At 44.5% G+C, this 16,221-nt stretch overlaps 1 protein-coding gene across 10 annotated transcripts in view; it reads left to right on the top strand.

Annotated features, from left to right (window-relative positions):
• The window catches only part of ZMYND11 (zinc finger MYND-type containing 11), a 181,051-nt gene that overhangs the window by 28,076 nt on the left and 136,754 nt on the right, over positions 1–16,221 (top strand). For 2 of the 10 annotated variants that reach the window (XM_075922719.1, XM_075922721.1), the window contains exon 2: positions 9,253–9,339. The exons of the other annotated variants lie outside the window; for them this stretch is intronic. The gene's annotated coding sequence lies outside the window, so the exon portion shown is untranslated. The remainder of the gene's footprint in view (positions 1–9,252; positions 9,340–16,221) is intronic. 10 annotated transcript variants of the gene reach the window in all.

The following is a 16,221-nucleotide window of genomic DNA, read 5'->3' as shown; positions in this document are numbered from 1 at the left end:
CCAACTTTCTAATTCCAGAAAACTGAACACCTTTATCCCACCCACTGCCCTGCCCCTTGCCTAAGGCCCCATCCCATCCCTTCTAGAGGCTGCACCCTCGCTCACTCCCCCTCCTTCCATCACTTGCTCTCTCCGATCCTCTCTCATGTGCTCATTTTTACTGCAAGGCTCAAACACGCATATTTAATGATTTGACAGCTGTATTGTGCTAAGTTCAGGTTTTATTTGTTACAGTATGCTAGAACTGGCAGCAAAATAGTCAAAAAAGGTAATTTTAAACAAAATGAAATTTCACAAAGGTTTTTATGATTCTTTCCCTCCTCTCTTTCCATTATTTTGTAACCAGCTCCATGTTTTTTAGACTATCTTTCTATTAAGAAATCCCAAATCTTCACGTAGGCGACCTGTGGACTTTGGTCATTCGACTCTGATCCCAGGACAACAGAGGAGTTTGGCAACATCCCAGGCCTTTTTCAGAGTGACACTGCTCACCCTCAAATGAGGAAGGGGACTAGAAAAGGGGTCCCAAAAATTTCTTGTCCCAACCAAACTGGCCAGCGTGCGGCTGGCAGTTTTACCCTCACGGGGTTGAAAAACAGTGAAAAGAAAGATGATATTTGGAGCATGGAACATTCGCACCCTCTTGGACAGGGAGAATACTATGAGGCCTGAGAGAAGAATGGCCCTCATAGCAAAAGAACTGGTACGCTATAACATTGACATATCCACCTTGAGCAAGACTAGACTTGCAGAGGAAGGATCCATCTGCAAACCGAAAGGAGGTTACACCTTCTTCTGGAAAGGCAGGCCAGAAAACGAAGACAGAATCGACAGAATGGGACTTGCCATTAAGACATCACTTCTGTGCCAGCTTCCTGACCTACCAACTTGCATCAGTGAGCATCTGATCAATTTCCGCTTCCCCCTCAACCCGTTTCGTCACATCACAGTCATCAGCACTTACGCCCCCACTCTGACCAGCAGCGGTGAAGCAAAAGAGAGTTTCTACGAAGACCTTGATCATCTTGCGAAAGCAATTCCTCCTAGTGATAAGCTTCTCCTGTTGGGTGACTTCAACACCAGAGTCGGCAAGGACTGTAGGAACTGGAAAGGGGTGCTGGAGCATCACGGCATTGGTAACATGAATGCCAATGGCCTCTTCTTGCTGAACTTGTGTGCAGAAAATGACCTGACGGTTACCAACATTCTCTTCAGGCAGGCTGATAAATACAAGACCACAGGGATGCACCTGATATCAAAACAGTGGCATCTGATTGACTATGTCATCAGTCGCAGGCAGGACATGTGTGATGTTAAGATCACTAGGGCCATGCGGGGAGCTGAGTGCTGGACTGGTCATAGACTCATCAGATCTGTCCTTATGCTGCACATCACACCACTGTACCGCAAGAAGCTCAAGGTTGTCAGACCTTCCTTCAACATCAGGAAGTTGCAGCATATTGGTCATCGTGAGCAATTTGCAGCCTACCTTGATGACGTGCTGATGTCCCATGGCCCTTTGACTGGAGACCTAACACAAAAATGGGACCAGTTCAAAGCCCTGGTGACGGAGTCAGCTAAGTCGACACTAGGACTAAAGAAGAGAGTTCACCAAGACTGGCTTGACAAAAATGACAAGACCATCGTGAAGATCTTAGAGGAAAAACAGAACGTATTTTTGGTATGGCAAAATGACCAGTCCTCAATCTCCAAACATAACCGTTTCAAGCACCTTCAGAGTCAGGAGCAGACTGCACTTTGCAAAATGCAAGATGAGTGGTGGGAGAGAAAAGCTGATGAAGTCTAACATTATGTTGATACCAAGAACTCCAAGATGTTCTTCAGTGCTATCAATGCTGTGTATGGACCTTCAAAGCTAAGTACCACTTCTGTCTGCAGATGGCATCACCCTCCTGAGGGAGAAGAGCAGCATCAATGATAGTTGGAGAGAGCACTTCAGCAACCTTCTCAATAGGCTCTCCATTGTTGACCCTGCTCTAGATCAGATCCCTCAGAAACCCACAATAAACAGTCTTGACCTGCCCCCTATAATGGATGAGGTCAAAAAGGCAATCAGCTAGACTAGCTCTGGCAAAGGCCCCGGGATTGACGGTATTCTTGCTGAAATAGCAGCAGGACCAGTGTCACTCAAAGCCTTTCACAGCATTTTGACCAGCATCTGGGAAGAAGACGACATGCCCAAAGATTTTAGGGATGACACAATCATCTCGCTCTTTAAGAACAAGGGCAATAAAGCTGACTGTGGAAATTACCGGGGCATCTCCCTTCTCTCTACTGCTGGGAAGATCTTGTCTCGAGTCATCCGTAACCATCTGATCACCAGCATCTCAGAGAAGAACCTACCAGAGGAACAGAGTGGTTTACGTCCAGGCCACAGCACCATTGACATGATCTTTGCTGTTTGTCAGGTCCAGGAAAAGTGCATAGAGCAGAACTTGGATCTATACGCCATCTTTATAGACCTGACCAAGGCGTTTGACACCGTCAACAGAGAAGCCCTGTGGATTATCCTGTTAAAATTTGGCTGCCCGAGAAGTTTTGTCAGCTTCATATGCCTGTCTCATGATGACATGACTGGGTTTGTTTTTTCGAATGGTGAGTTTTCAGATCCATTTGATATATCCAGTGTTCTGAAGCAAGGGTGTGTGCTGGCCCCAGTGCTATTCAACCTCTTTTTTACATGTGTCCTCAGCCACACAGTCAGGGACCTGGACCACGGAGTCTATATAAAGTAGAGGCTTCATGGGTCACTTTTCGACCTTCGTCATTTGAATGCTAGAACCAAGACGCTTGAGAGGCTCATTCTTGAAGCCCTTTTTGCTGACGACTGTGCACTTATGGCACACAAGGAATCTGATCTCCAGCTTATTGTCAACAAGTTTGCTGAAGCCACTCGCCGCTTTGGTTTGACCATCAGCCTAGGAAAGACCGAGGTACTGTTTCAGCCTGCTCCAAGATCTGCTGCTCTCCCCCCTTCAATTTCTATTGAAGGAACAGAGTTAAAAACAGTGGATGAGTTTAAGTACCTCGGCAGTGTGATAGCCAATGATGGCTTCCTTGACAAAGAAATCAATGCCAGGGTCTGCAAAGCCAATCAGGCATTAGGACATCTGAGAGCATGAGTGTTGAATCAGCACAATATTCGACAGTCCACTAAACTGAAAGTGTACAAGGCTGTAATCTTGACCAGCCTCCTGTATGGATGTGAAGCCTGGACCTTGTACAGAAAACATGTGAAACTACTGGAGCGCTTCACACATGCAGCCTGAGGTCATTACTACACATTCGATGGCAGGACAGAGTCATGAACTTGGACTCTGACAGAGTCTTGACAGAGCAGGAACCACAAGCATTGAAGCCATGATTCTGAAAGCCCAGCTTCATTAGACAGGGCACGTCATTCGAATGGAGGAGTCAAGAATTCCTAAGTAACTCCTCTATGGTGAACTCTCCCAGGGCAAAAAGAACCAAGGTAGGCCTTGCAAAAGGTATAAAGACTGCATAAAGGCCAACATTGCTCATGCTGGATTAAAGCCAAAGCAGCTAGAGCAGCATGCAGAAAACTGAACAGGATGGTGTGCTCCCATACAGCATGTGTATGACCACTTCGAAGAGCAGCGACACATATGCCTGATTGATGCTCATGATAAGAGAAAAGCAACCGTAGCAGCCACACCGTCAGAGCCAGGACAATTCCTTTGCCCCCACTGTGAACGCCTATGCCGTTCAAGGCTTGGACTCCTCAGCCACATGCAAGTCCACAACCGATGGAAGCTCAAGACGTCCTGTGCAAGCTCAAGACGTCCTCATTGGACAAGATGGACTACCCATTACCATTATCTATTAAGTCGTCACCGTTCTTGTCTGTCTGTCATGAGATTTTCAACTTCCGCTCCTGTGCATGTGCCTTGCCCCTCTTGCACACCCACCAGCCATCCCTGCCAGCTCCTGCAGGCGTGTACTTGTGTGCTCTGCTGCCTGGCTTCCCTGAAGAGGCAGGCTGCCTGCCAACTCCTCCACGTGGGCCTGCCTGCCTCTGTGCCACCAGCTCAGGCTCCTGGCGTCCACCTCCCTCCGCCAGGCCACCGATGAGGCAAGCCACCCTTCACCAGCTCTGGCTCCTGGCCCCCCTGGGAGTCTCCCCCTACCACCTACTACACACGGGCTCTCGCCAGGCTGCATCCCTGCCTTCCCCTCCCCCCCGTAGCTCTTGGCCCCCCTCCCCTGGCAGACCACTGACCAGCTCCCAGCCCCCCCCTCCTGAGAACCCCCTCCCGAGCAGCTCCAGCTCCCGCCTCCCCCTCCCGGCAGCCCACTCCCCCTCCCCCTCACCAGACCGCTGACCAGCTCCCTCCCTTGCCAGGCCCTTCCCTCGCCATGCTGCATCCCAGTCCCCCCCGGCAGGCTGCCCCTGCTCATCAGGCCGCATCTCAGCCATTCCAGCAGGTCTCCAACAGGGCAGGTTGACTCCACCAGCTCCGGCTCATGGAACCCCCAGTAGGCGTGCCCCCCCAAAAGACTAACATTTTAAAAAATTAAAGTATATTTTAAAAAGACAGTCTTTCTGAAAGCGTACCAAAAGACTGAAAATAAAGTTTTCAGCTACCAATTTAGGAGAAAGATTGGATGGCTAAGTATGATTCAAGGTAGCTGCAAACTGTTAGCCATCCAATCTTTCTTGTAAATTTTATTTTCACCTTTTGGTGCACTTTCAGAATTTAATGTTTTTATTTAATTTTACGTGTGGAATTAGTGGTTACACATTTATAAGCAGCAGGGCAGGCAGGAACTGGTCCCCGCGGGGAGCCAGCTTTTAAGATAGCTCCCTGGGAGCACTGGTTGCAACCTGCCCCCACCGTGCTGCCTCCTGATACAGAGGCAGCTGAGTGGGGAGGGGTGCAAGTAACTGGGTGGGTTAACTGATGAGCCAAGGCTTTTTGGTTAACCGTGTATACACGTACATGTTAACATCCCTAATTTACCTCTGTAGTAGAAAGTGACTCCCATGCTTACATGCAGATACATACTTCTATTCCTGAGTTCACATCTAGCATGCACTTCCACATTATTTAATACTGGGGGGCTGCACCCACTGCTTGCTGTGCTTGCCAACCCCCCTCTCTCTGGCTGCTTTCGCAGCCATAGAACCTGATGATGTCATTCTGTTGCACAGCAGGCAATACTTTTTTTTATACAGAGAGAGATTTCAATTGTTATTTAGTGAATAGAGACCCCAGTTAAGATCAGGCCTCGAGGGCAGTAGGTATTAGCCATACATAAAACAGATTTTACAAGTAAGAGTTTATAATGTTGCTAGGCAAAACTGGCAAGAAATATATGATACACTGTCTCTTCTTCAATTACTAGTCAAAACATTCACTTTTTAAGAAATGATACATTTCTTTTAGTGTCCCCTTCTCTTTTTAAACTTGTTATGAAATGAATACACACATATGTTATGTCATCCTTTTTTGTGTGTGCAAGCCAGCAAAAGGAATAAAAGTCAAAGTGTTAAGCTGCAAATTTTATTCATGCAGTTATACACACATACAGCAATATAAACACTTCCCTATACAAAGACACAGTCTCTTATGCACATACAGTGCATGCATATACACACCTGCCAACATGGCAACACTTTTTTGTACCCTTTTCCAGGGCTGCCTCAATCACTGAGCCAGGAGGGGAGGAGGGTGAGCTAGAGGTGAAAAGATAGGTTTGGGGTGCAGGAGAGATGATAATGGGGAGGGAAAGAGGCAAGGATGAGAGCAGGGAGCAGTAAGGAGAGAGGAAGAGGGTTGTGGGGGTAATGTGGGGTGAGTGGTCACAGAGGCATAGGGATGTAATGGGAGTGTAGCAGTGTATGGAGGTGAATGGGTTGTGGGGCTGTGAGGCACATGGGGGTGGCAACTCTGGGTGGTGGAGCAGATGGGTGTTAGAAAACTAAGGGCTACAGGGCTGGGATGGGTAGATGTGGTGGGGGGACAAGACAGGAAGGGATGGGGAGGCATGCAGTAAGGGGGAAGAGGAGTGGGACGTGGAGGATGCAATGATGAGGGATGGATTTGCAGGAGTGCTGGGACAGGGAGCGATGTAATGGAGGATTGGCGATATGGGGGGTTGGAACAGGGAGAGATGCAGCAAAAAAGATGAGGGTGCAGCCCCATTCCCAGCATGTGGAGATGGGGATATACATACCTTGAACTCCTGGGTGCCAGCAATCGGTGGCAGACTGACCACAGTTCATTGGAGGGCATCTGCCGTAGCTCAAGTCCAGCCACACGAGTGTAAGGAGAAGGCATCTGGGCAGCATTGAAAGATACGTGCCACGCGAGCCCTCAACAGCTGCCTGCTGAGCACTCGCAAGTTGGGCTAGTTCCCCCCCAAGCTTGAGCCAGCTAATGGGACCTGTGCTGGAGGGAAGAGGGGCTTCTGCCATGGAGCCTCCTGGCCACCCCCAAGGCTAGGAGCTGGACATGAAACCTGAGAGTCACAAGGCATAGTGACTAGCAGGGAGCCTGCCAGCCTTGCTACATGGCGCTGCAGTGCTGCCAACTGGAGAGTCAGTGGCCTGGTAAGCAGTGCTAGCCAAAGCTACCAGTATACCTTTTTGAAAGGGTGTTCTGGTCCAAAATCAAACTCCTGGTCACCCGTACCTGGCAAGAGGACAAACAGCAGCACTAGTTCAGATAGAGCAGACCCTGGGAAAGGGAGAACAAACAGGGCTAGAATCAATCAGGACTTACAGACGGGCCAGGCAGATACTAGCAGAAAAGGCAAAAGCATCCTGTCTGTTTTCTACCTCCATTTCTGATTGCAGAAGAGTTTTCCAGCTTGTTTCTCAGGGCAGACATTCTTTTGTTTTTCTTCCTCCCACTTTGTGTAACTTTGACACACATGCATATGTGTGTGTGTGTGTGTGTGTGAGAGAGAGAGAGAGAGAGAGAGAGGAAAAACCTGTTGAGACTGAACAGGACTAATTTTAACAGATATAAAAATGTGTTTGAATATGTATGAATGAACGAAAGTGAAGCATTATACTATTATTGAAACTATTTTGCATCTTTTCTGTTCTGGTCATTACTAACAAAAGCTAGAACAACACTTTCTTAGATTGTAAATAAAAATATTTCAAATACCGTATTACTGTGTGCGGTGACAGTCTCTCTTTGTTTTTCCTTTTTTATTTCTCAATTTGGCATGTTAAAATACATTAGCTTTATTTTTATTTTCTAGTCAGGATCACTTTCTGATTCATTTTATGCACTAAGACCATGCTGTAGGATTTGGGTGACATATTTTTGTAAAGGAACTTTGATAGATTAAAAGTATTAGCTATCTTACTTTTTTGTAAAATCTCTGGGCTCTTTTTTTCAATTATTGACCTAGTGAAGAATGGAGTTCCCATAACAAGAGCTCTGCCTTTTCTCAGTGCCTCCATCTTCCATGTGAGGAAAGAGCAGGGTCCATGTCCTATGTGGTAAAAGTTGTTCAACAGGAAAAGAAGAAGGAATAAAACAAGACAAAGAAGAACAACAAAGCAGTGTCCCAAGCTGAGGGTTCAGTTTCATTTACAGAATTGCAGGAACACGAAAATATGGTCAGGGAACACATACCTTCAGATGAGGATACTATGAGTTAGGGGAGGGGAGAACAGACCGCAGATCAGCATACATCTAACAAAACTGACAGTGCTTTAGCTTGCTATGGTAGGAAAATGGATGAAATAACCAAATAAGCTAATTAGAGAAGCATATAGCTATGATACCAAGATACCATGGTAATGGGCTGCATAAAAATGGCTGTAAGGATCTTGGAATAAAGGGTTAAAAAAACCCTGTACTGATGTGATGGATTATAAAAAAGAAATGAAGCAATCCTTGGAGTATCTTTCAATCCATTGAAGTATCTTTCAATGCTCTCCTCTTTCGAGACCCAGAATCTTCTTTATAAAAAAAAAAACCTGTTCGACAAACGAAACAAATAAAATTCCTTTTCTCTTTGTGTGATAGAATATAGTTCAAGGCAAGATCTAATAAAGAATAAAGCAGAATTTGGTTTGTAATGATATTTAGTTGTATTGTCTCCAACCCTCAAGGTGCTGAATATTCTCTGGACCATTAAAATTTAGGGCTCACAACATCTTATAGGGTCCCAAAAGAGAAACAAGAGAATACCGATGGAAGTGTTATGTTTTAACAGATTGCTCAATTTCCCTTTCTGTTATTAAACATGCAATCCACTGCCCCCACAACTCAAACTTCACCCTAGCAGAGTTTTTATTCCAAAATAGTGTCAGAGATGCCATTAAATGCACCAACAGCTTTGCTAATGCTATTAATTTTATGTGTAACTTGCTGGGATACTACAGCAGTGGATGGCAGTATAAAATACTAATGTAGATGGATAATCCTTCATGTCAGTACTTTGCTGTTTTGGAGAGTAGCACCTTTGTTATTAACTTTGAAAAGTAATATTTGAATGTTGCTCATATGAGATGATACATTTAAAAGTCTGTCTGCATGGCTGAGGCAGTTTGTGATATGTTTGGATCCTTAAGTTATAGAGATTATGGATTTGTGATCTGTTTTAAAAGTCGTCATCTGGTTCATTTTGAATCTAATATGCTGAATCCTGTACCTTAGAAAGCTTGTTTTGTTCTGTATATACTGTATATTTTACAAGGTTGATATGCTAAGGCTAGTGGTTTTGTATATGTTTGTAGCCAATTTATGACCAGATTTATTCCATAGTCTGGTTTACTGGAATATATTAATAGATATAAATTATAATGGGTGACTATAATTTTTCCTGATAGTATTGCACAGCCTTATTTCTATTATTTTTGTACTTTCCTGGGAAAAAAAACGTGCTACTTAGATGGCTTTCTTTTGGATTTCTTTTCATCTGTTTGGTTAAACATGACAGCAAACTCCTATACTGATATCTCTGGTGAGTGCAGGTTTTACGTTGTATTCATCCCTTCATTTCTGCCTGCTTCTTCCTTCAGCCACATTGTCACATGTCTCCTTTACTTAATATGCTGACTTATAAAATAACTGTTTGTTATTAGGACTGAGTCTTGGAGCATCCAGGCAAGGGCAAAATGTGAGTTTCACTGAGTACACAAATATCTGCAAGCTATGCCTCTGGCTGGTTAGCCACTGTGCATAAAATAGTGTTTCTTCATTCTGCTATTATATTGAAATGATTTTTTTTTTATTTTTACAGGCTGGGGAAAAGACAGGAAACCAGTCCTAGAAATAGAATTGTAAACTGTGGAATTCTTAACAGGAAATTATTTTACAAGTTGTCCTGGTATGTCTGTTTGAGGCATTTCTCCATGTATTTGTTTATTTAAAGCTGTCTACAGTCATAACAGTGATATTGCTCTGATTCAGAATTGTAGCCACCCTTTCTTTACAGTTCCATGATGAAAGAAACAGGGCAGTGTAATTCAAGAATGGATAGAGTAGCAGACTTGGGTAGTATACCTGATTCTGCTGGTGACTTCTGTGAGTTTGAGCTAATCTCTTAATTTTTCTGAGCTTGTTATCCTAATTCTAAATAGGCGTGATAATGCTTATCCAACATTAGGTGCTTTAAGATCTAATCAGCGGGTCTATTAAATTGTTATTTTATGAGAGTACAGAAATAGTTGTGCTCCAGATCAGTTCCTAATTTGTTTGGTCACTAATTCTTACATGACACTTTTTCTAGAAGTAATATCCAGAACTTCTGAAATTAAATATTCTTCTGATTTTTAAAAAAATGCTCTTGAACTTTGATCCCAAGCTATAGATTCCATTACGAGGTTGTAACTCCTATTGAATATATTGGCTGATTGTATCCATGTATTCAGTGAACTGTGGCATTTCATCAACTCCTTATTATATTTTATATAATAATTTCCTCCATCCTGCCCTTCCCCTTTCCCTTCCCTCCTTCTAAATAAGCCCTTGAGATATTATTGTAGTTAAAAGTCTATATTGGAATGACTTAGACCCACATCATTTATAGACATTCAGCATTCAACATCGGACTTCTAGTGTCTAGGCAGTTGCATAGTATTGACAGTACTTGTTAGTTATGAATGCAGTGTCTCTAGTTTTAGGGCCTGCTCTTTGAAGGATAGCAGCAATCTCTACTTACACTAAAGTCAGCAGCAGTGGATGGCTCTCCACTCCTTGCTGAAGATGTTGGCACACTGGTGGACAAATACTGTGTTACAGTCAAGTCTAAGGGTCCCTAAGGGTACTCCAGAAGATCCTTGGGTATTGTTCCGTCCTAATTTTTCTCACTCCCGAATGGAACGAGATTCGTTATGTGTACCAATGTGGAGGTCATGTGTGACATCACTTTCATATTGGTGCACTTAACAGAATTCATATGGTGGAAATGGGACTAAGGGGTTCTGCGAATGGGAGGAGGCTCAGGCCTGTGAGTTGGAGTGCAAGGGGTGTGAGGTCCCTGGGGTGGGGCTGAGGATGAAGGGCTTAGTGGTGGAAGAGAGAGTTGGACTGAAAGGGCTGTGGGGATAGGGGTTTGAGGTGAAAGAGGAGACTCTAGTCTGGGAGGTAGGGTCAAGGGATTCAGAATGCTGGAGTGGGTTGTGGATTGAGGCAGAGGGTTGGGTGCAGGAGGGGGTGAAGGCTCTGGGGTTGGTTTGGGATGCAAAAGTGCGCTTCAGGTGTGGGGAGGGGCTCAAGGGATGAAGGGCTGGGGGTGTAGGAAGTGGCTTTGGGTTGGGGGCATTCAGGGTGGTGTAGCCTATAGGGCTAACCTGCTTGCTTGCCTATAGATATATAAATTTATTATTTCCTTATGGTTTTGATTATTTTGGCAGCTTGGCTGTGACATGGGAGACTTACAGGCTATGTCCTGTATATTGAGCTAAGGCAAAGTTAGTATTTTTGCCTGGGACCTTTCACCCAGATGGTACAGTTATCTCACATATGTTTGGGACCTTTTACCTAGATAGATGGTGATAAATTAGAGTGACTTTTCATAGTAAGGGGATTCCAAAAATACCCCCAAATGTAGCAGGTACCTTATTACTTAGAAAAACCCAAAGCAGCCTGTTGAGACCAGACTGAATAACTGGGTAAAACAAAAATAATAAATGTGACAGACAACCACAAAAGGCCCATGGTAATGAATTGATGCATATGATAATGAGTTGAGATCAACGATATACTGACCTATTGCAAAAAGACACTTCACCATTAGTTAGGTGAGGAAATACAAATACGGAGAAAATGAAATATCCCCTACTGAATATGCATCAGACATAACAACGTCAACTTAACATAATAAAAGTGGCATCCCAGCCTAGGGGAGATAGAAGGAGATGTAGTCCTTGGGAGATGCCAGAATAATGGCCACTGGTAATGATGGGGGAAGATGAAGGTGACGAGGAAGGTGATGGCTAACACCTCAGGTTTGTTCTAGAAGAAATGCTGTGAGAACATGGTATGGAAATACAGATTTACATTCCCTAGTTATCTTATGAAGTTGGGGTGTTTGTGACTTTGTTCAATTAATTAATAAACTATATTTGCAAATATATATGAGTTCCTACAGTGTGAGTATTGCATCTGTGCACATCAGGGTTCCCAACCACAGAATAATCGAATACTGGGCCTGATCCTGGGACAAAAAAGTCTGTCAACCCTAAAGGTGGTAACTGGAAATTTTTAAGCAATCTTAGATCAGGCAGCAGTGGGGCAGGAGGTTGGGGCTTGGGCTTCCTTGGGCAGCTTCTGGGCAGGAGCACTAAGGCAGGCTGCCTGGTTCCTACCTGTCCTGGGGAACCACACTGCACCCCGAATGCGGCCAGCAGGCCCAGCTCCTGCGGGAGGAGGGGCACGAGGCTCCATGGTGCACAGAAACTTGTGGTACCTCTACATAGGAGATGGACCTGTTACGCTGGCCACTTCTCCACTGACCCCAACATAGAGTTGCCCCATCGCAGGAGAGAGAGCCATAGCTGGCAGAGAAGGACCTCTCCCTGCTGCAGCCCTAAATTCCTGTGCAGGGCTTAACACATGGCCGCACAGCTTTGGGAAAACTTAGCCCCTGGGATCTCCGAAAGTATTTTTTTTTTGGGGGGGGGTGTCTAGAAACCCCACTGAGAAACTCCTCTCCTTCCCTCAACTTATTCCCCTCCTTCCCAGTGCCTCCTTCACCCTGGGGAATCTCTGGTGTGAATGAGAAGGAATGGGGACCTTGTCTCCATGCTGCTCCAATGTCTCTGCAGCCCCTGCAGGAGGGCAAGGGAATCTCTGTGCAGTTCCACCCCAAATGCTGACTCTGTAGCTCCCATTGGCCAGGAACTGCGGCCAATGGGAGCTGCAGGGGCAGTGCTTGCAAACAGAGGCAGCACATGAAGAGCTTTGACTCCTCCCTCCTACCTAGGAGTCACTGCCAGTGGAATGTGCCAGTCGGGAACCACCTGAGGTAAGCGTCACTCCCTCACCTCCTCCAGCACCCCAACCCAGTAGCACTGCAACAGTTTTTGGAGTGGAAGACTGAGCTGCACCCCGTATCTCTCTCTGTGCCCCTGACTGCCCCCTAGAGCTGGGTATGTCAGCAGGGACCCCACATGCACGGGAGCCCCCTCCTCTCTGCGTGTAAATATGTAACTGCTGAAATTGTCAGCGGTTACACATTTACATAAATAAACACATTTTAACATCTCTAGTTGAGATAGCATCTTTTGGAGGTGCTCAGTCTTCTGCTTTCTGTTTCTCATCAGAGGCCACATCAAAAAATATTATAAATAGGGCTCTGCATTTCACAGCTATGAAAAACTCATCAGACTATGCAATTTGGTCTCCCCCATGAAATCTGACTGTTGTAGGGGGATTGTGGAATTATCACCCTTACTTCTGTGCTATCTTCAGAAGTGGGAGGCCAAAGTGGTGTCTGCTGTGTGGGCACCCAGCTGTGAAGATAGTGGCACTGCCAGTTGCATTGCAGAATTGAGGGTGGCATGATATGGCTGAGGAAATAATCACTTTTGGGTGAGAGCAGGGCTGGATTTACAGGTTGCTAACATGGATAACGATCTGGGAACTATAGTCAGGGGTCACTGTGATCACACCCTCCCAACACACAAAGACAGCCCAAATCAACTTTAACCTCTGAGCACTGGGCCTGGAGCCAGGGAGAGACAAAGCAGAGAGCATCCCAACCAAGGGTTGCTACTATGCACCAGGCTCCAGCTGCTAGTCCTGGAAGGGCTGTTGAGGGAAAGGATTTCCTATATCCCTGCATGAGTCCTTCCTGGGGTCATCTCAGACCTCTTGTCTGATAACCAGACAGCTGTGGGAAGCTGTAAGGCTGATGGCTGAGAGCCTAGCTTTGAAGGCAGCACTACTGCCAGAAACAGTGCAGAATGGTGATTACAACACTGTGAATTTTCTGATTTACATTTCTGAAACCATGACATTTCAGATTTTTAAAAACTCATGGCCATGAAATTTAGCAAAATGGGCAGTAAATTTGGTAGTTCACACTAATTACAAATAAAACAATGTTTAGGGCTCATTGTAGAAAAGAGTGCATCAAAATAAATGAAAGCTACACAGATAAAATGCAGCATGGTCTGCATCCTCTGCTGGTCTTACATAGGTACAATAGTCCTGAATCTTGTAGTTACAACAATTTAAATAATTATTTACTTAGATATTTGACATTCCATCACAGTCTTTGCTCTCTTTTCTCTCATTAATATTGCAGTCTCTCAGAAGCCCATGAGTCCTTGCCCTTCATCCTCGTTTACTTCTGACAGTCTTTAAAGGTGGGATGCTCCTTCCTAACCTAGATTAGAGTTTGTGGTTGCATTTTAACTTGAGATTTGATTGCCTAATAGTTAGGTAATTAACATGACTGTTCATACTCATCTAGGTTGTTCACACACTTTTATAGGGGGACACAAAGGTCTGTGTCCCTAACCCTAACCCTAACCCTAGGTTGAGCCACAGAAGTTTATAAAATGTTTGGAGTAGCATTTACATTTGTTAACTAATATAATAACTGGCAATCAATTAGTTATATCAGTTAATTAAGTTAGTTGAAAGCAATGGGATTTTGGTCTCCAGGTATTCTTTAAAATCACGCTAGGTGCCACTCTCTTTAGGCACCCAAAAAACGTTTAAAAATTGCTCTGAAATAAGGATGTTAAGTAATGTGTAATTGAATAGTCAGTGCATTTTTGCATCGACTATTCGATAGGGTGGCACTGCCCCTTTGAAACACCACTTGGACTCCTTGGACTCCCCAGCTGACCCCTTTCTAGTGAACTTGAGGCTTTGGTTATGAAATGCAAACTTACTGGAAATTTATCACAGAATTAATATACTGACAATAGTGATTATTCAGTTCACCATCTGGGAAGGGAATTTATCCCTGTGTTCTTTCTGGCAAAATATTTGTGTACAAAGATACCTTTTTTAAATAATCCATTATTTCTGTCTACTTAAAAGCACCCTTTTGTATCATTTTATATACAACTTAGAAAAATATATTTGAATATCTATAGTACTCTCCCTTCAGGTGACTATTAGTTGTCTAGTTTAGTGTATGAAAAGTGTAATATACTTCCTGATGCCCCAGATCAGAGTCCATTTCCTGTTGGTGATATGAAACCTACTGTGCAACACCACCCTGGAGTCTTTCCAGTCATCCTGTTACCATAAAAAAAAATCTGTATCTCGATACACACACACACATATGAATGATGTGGCTACTATTCTGAGTCTTAATTTAACCTTGAGTTACAGGAATGCCTTGTCTTCAATGAAGGTCACACTCTTAAAATTACTATAGCTGCTCTTCTACAATAGTCTTCACGCTCTTGGTTGTAGCACTACATTAAATTATTTGGGGCTAGCCTACACTTTTTTAAAAAAATTATTTTGAGCTGCTTCACAACAGTCTGTTCTTCCCTTTCTTCAGACTTCTTTGTTGTTATTGTTTTTGTTTTGTTTTGTGTGAGTGCTTGTATGTAGTTCCAGTTCCATGGGGAGGTTGCAGAATAAAAGGCTGATCCTGTTAACTTTTAGGTTTGGCCTAGAAAAGTTATACTAGGATATCTAGACTGGTTGGGGAAGTGCTTTCTGCCTTCAGGTAGTTGGTAATAAATTGGTAAAAACCTCTAAAAACAATCACTCCAAGAGTTTGTACTACTTTTGCTCTACTGGTATAATTAAAGCAGTGTTGCCAACTCTATTGTGAAACTGCTAATTTCACAATATCTGGTGTTTTTCTTAAAGCGCCAGTAATCAGGATATTGCATGAGAATCTCAGTTTTCATTTAAAAAAAGTTTCCAGCTCTTGTTTGTGTAGAAGAACTTGAAAATGCTAAGCAAGTCTGCCCTAATAGCTTAGAAACCAGAAATCAAATCAAATAATCTAAATTTTTTAAAAAAAATCTCATGGTTTTGAAGGGTCTGTCTTATAATTTTTGAACACTTGTGGTTGGCAATACTGTTAAAGTGGTACAGTCCTCCTTAATAGGTTGAGGTATGTCAGTATGAATATGCTTATTGTCAGGGCTCGCCGAACCGCGGCGAGCCCTGCTTGCCAGCCGCAGCATGCGCAGATCGCCCGAACCCGGCTCTTCTGAGTTGCAATCTACTTGCCATGGGCAAGTAGATTGCATTATTTGTCAAGCCCTGCTTATTGTATAAAACAACTTATTTCTATATGGGAATAAGTAAAAGCTACACAAGCATAACTTGTATTCACATTAGGCTTGTACAGGCAGTCCCCGGGTTACGTACAAGATGGGGACTGTAGGTTTGTTCTTAAGTTGAATTTGTATGTAAGTCGGAACTGGTGTCCAGATGCAGCCGCTGCTGAAACTGACCAGCGGCTGACTACAGGAAGCCCGAGGCAGAGTTGCTCTGCCATTGGCTTCCTGGAATCAGTCGCTGATCAGTTTCGACAGCAGCTGAATTTGGATGCCTGGGACAGAGCAGCTGGGGCGCTGCCGGGTAGGTCCCCGCAGCGCCGCACCTCAGTGCTGCGGGGACCAATCCGGCAGCACCCCAGCTGCTCTGCCCCAGGTGTCCCCAAGTCAGCCGCTGCTGAAACTGATCAGCGGCTGATTCCAGGAAGCCCGGGGCAGAGCAACTCTGCCTCGGGCTTCCTGTAGTCAGCCGCTGGTCAGTTTCAGCAGCGGCTGACTTGGGG

Source organism: Pelodiscus sinensis, chromosome 2, assembly GCF_049634645.1.
Source record: "Pelodiscus sinensis isolate JC-2024 chromosome 2, ASM4963464v1, whole genome shotgun sequence".
Classification (NCBI taxonomy): Eukaryota; Metazoa; Chordata; order Testudines; family Trionychidae; genus Pelodiscus; species Pelodiscus sinensis.
The sequence above is the reverse complement of the archived record's forward strand: the minus strand, read 5'-3'. Positions and strand labels throughout refer to the sequence as shown.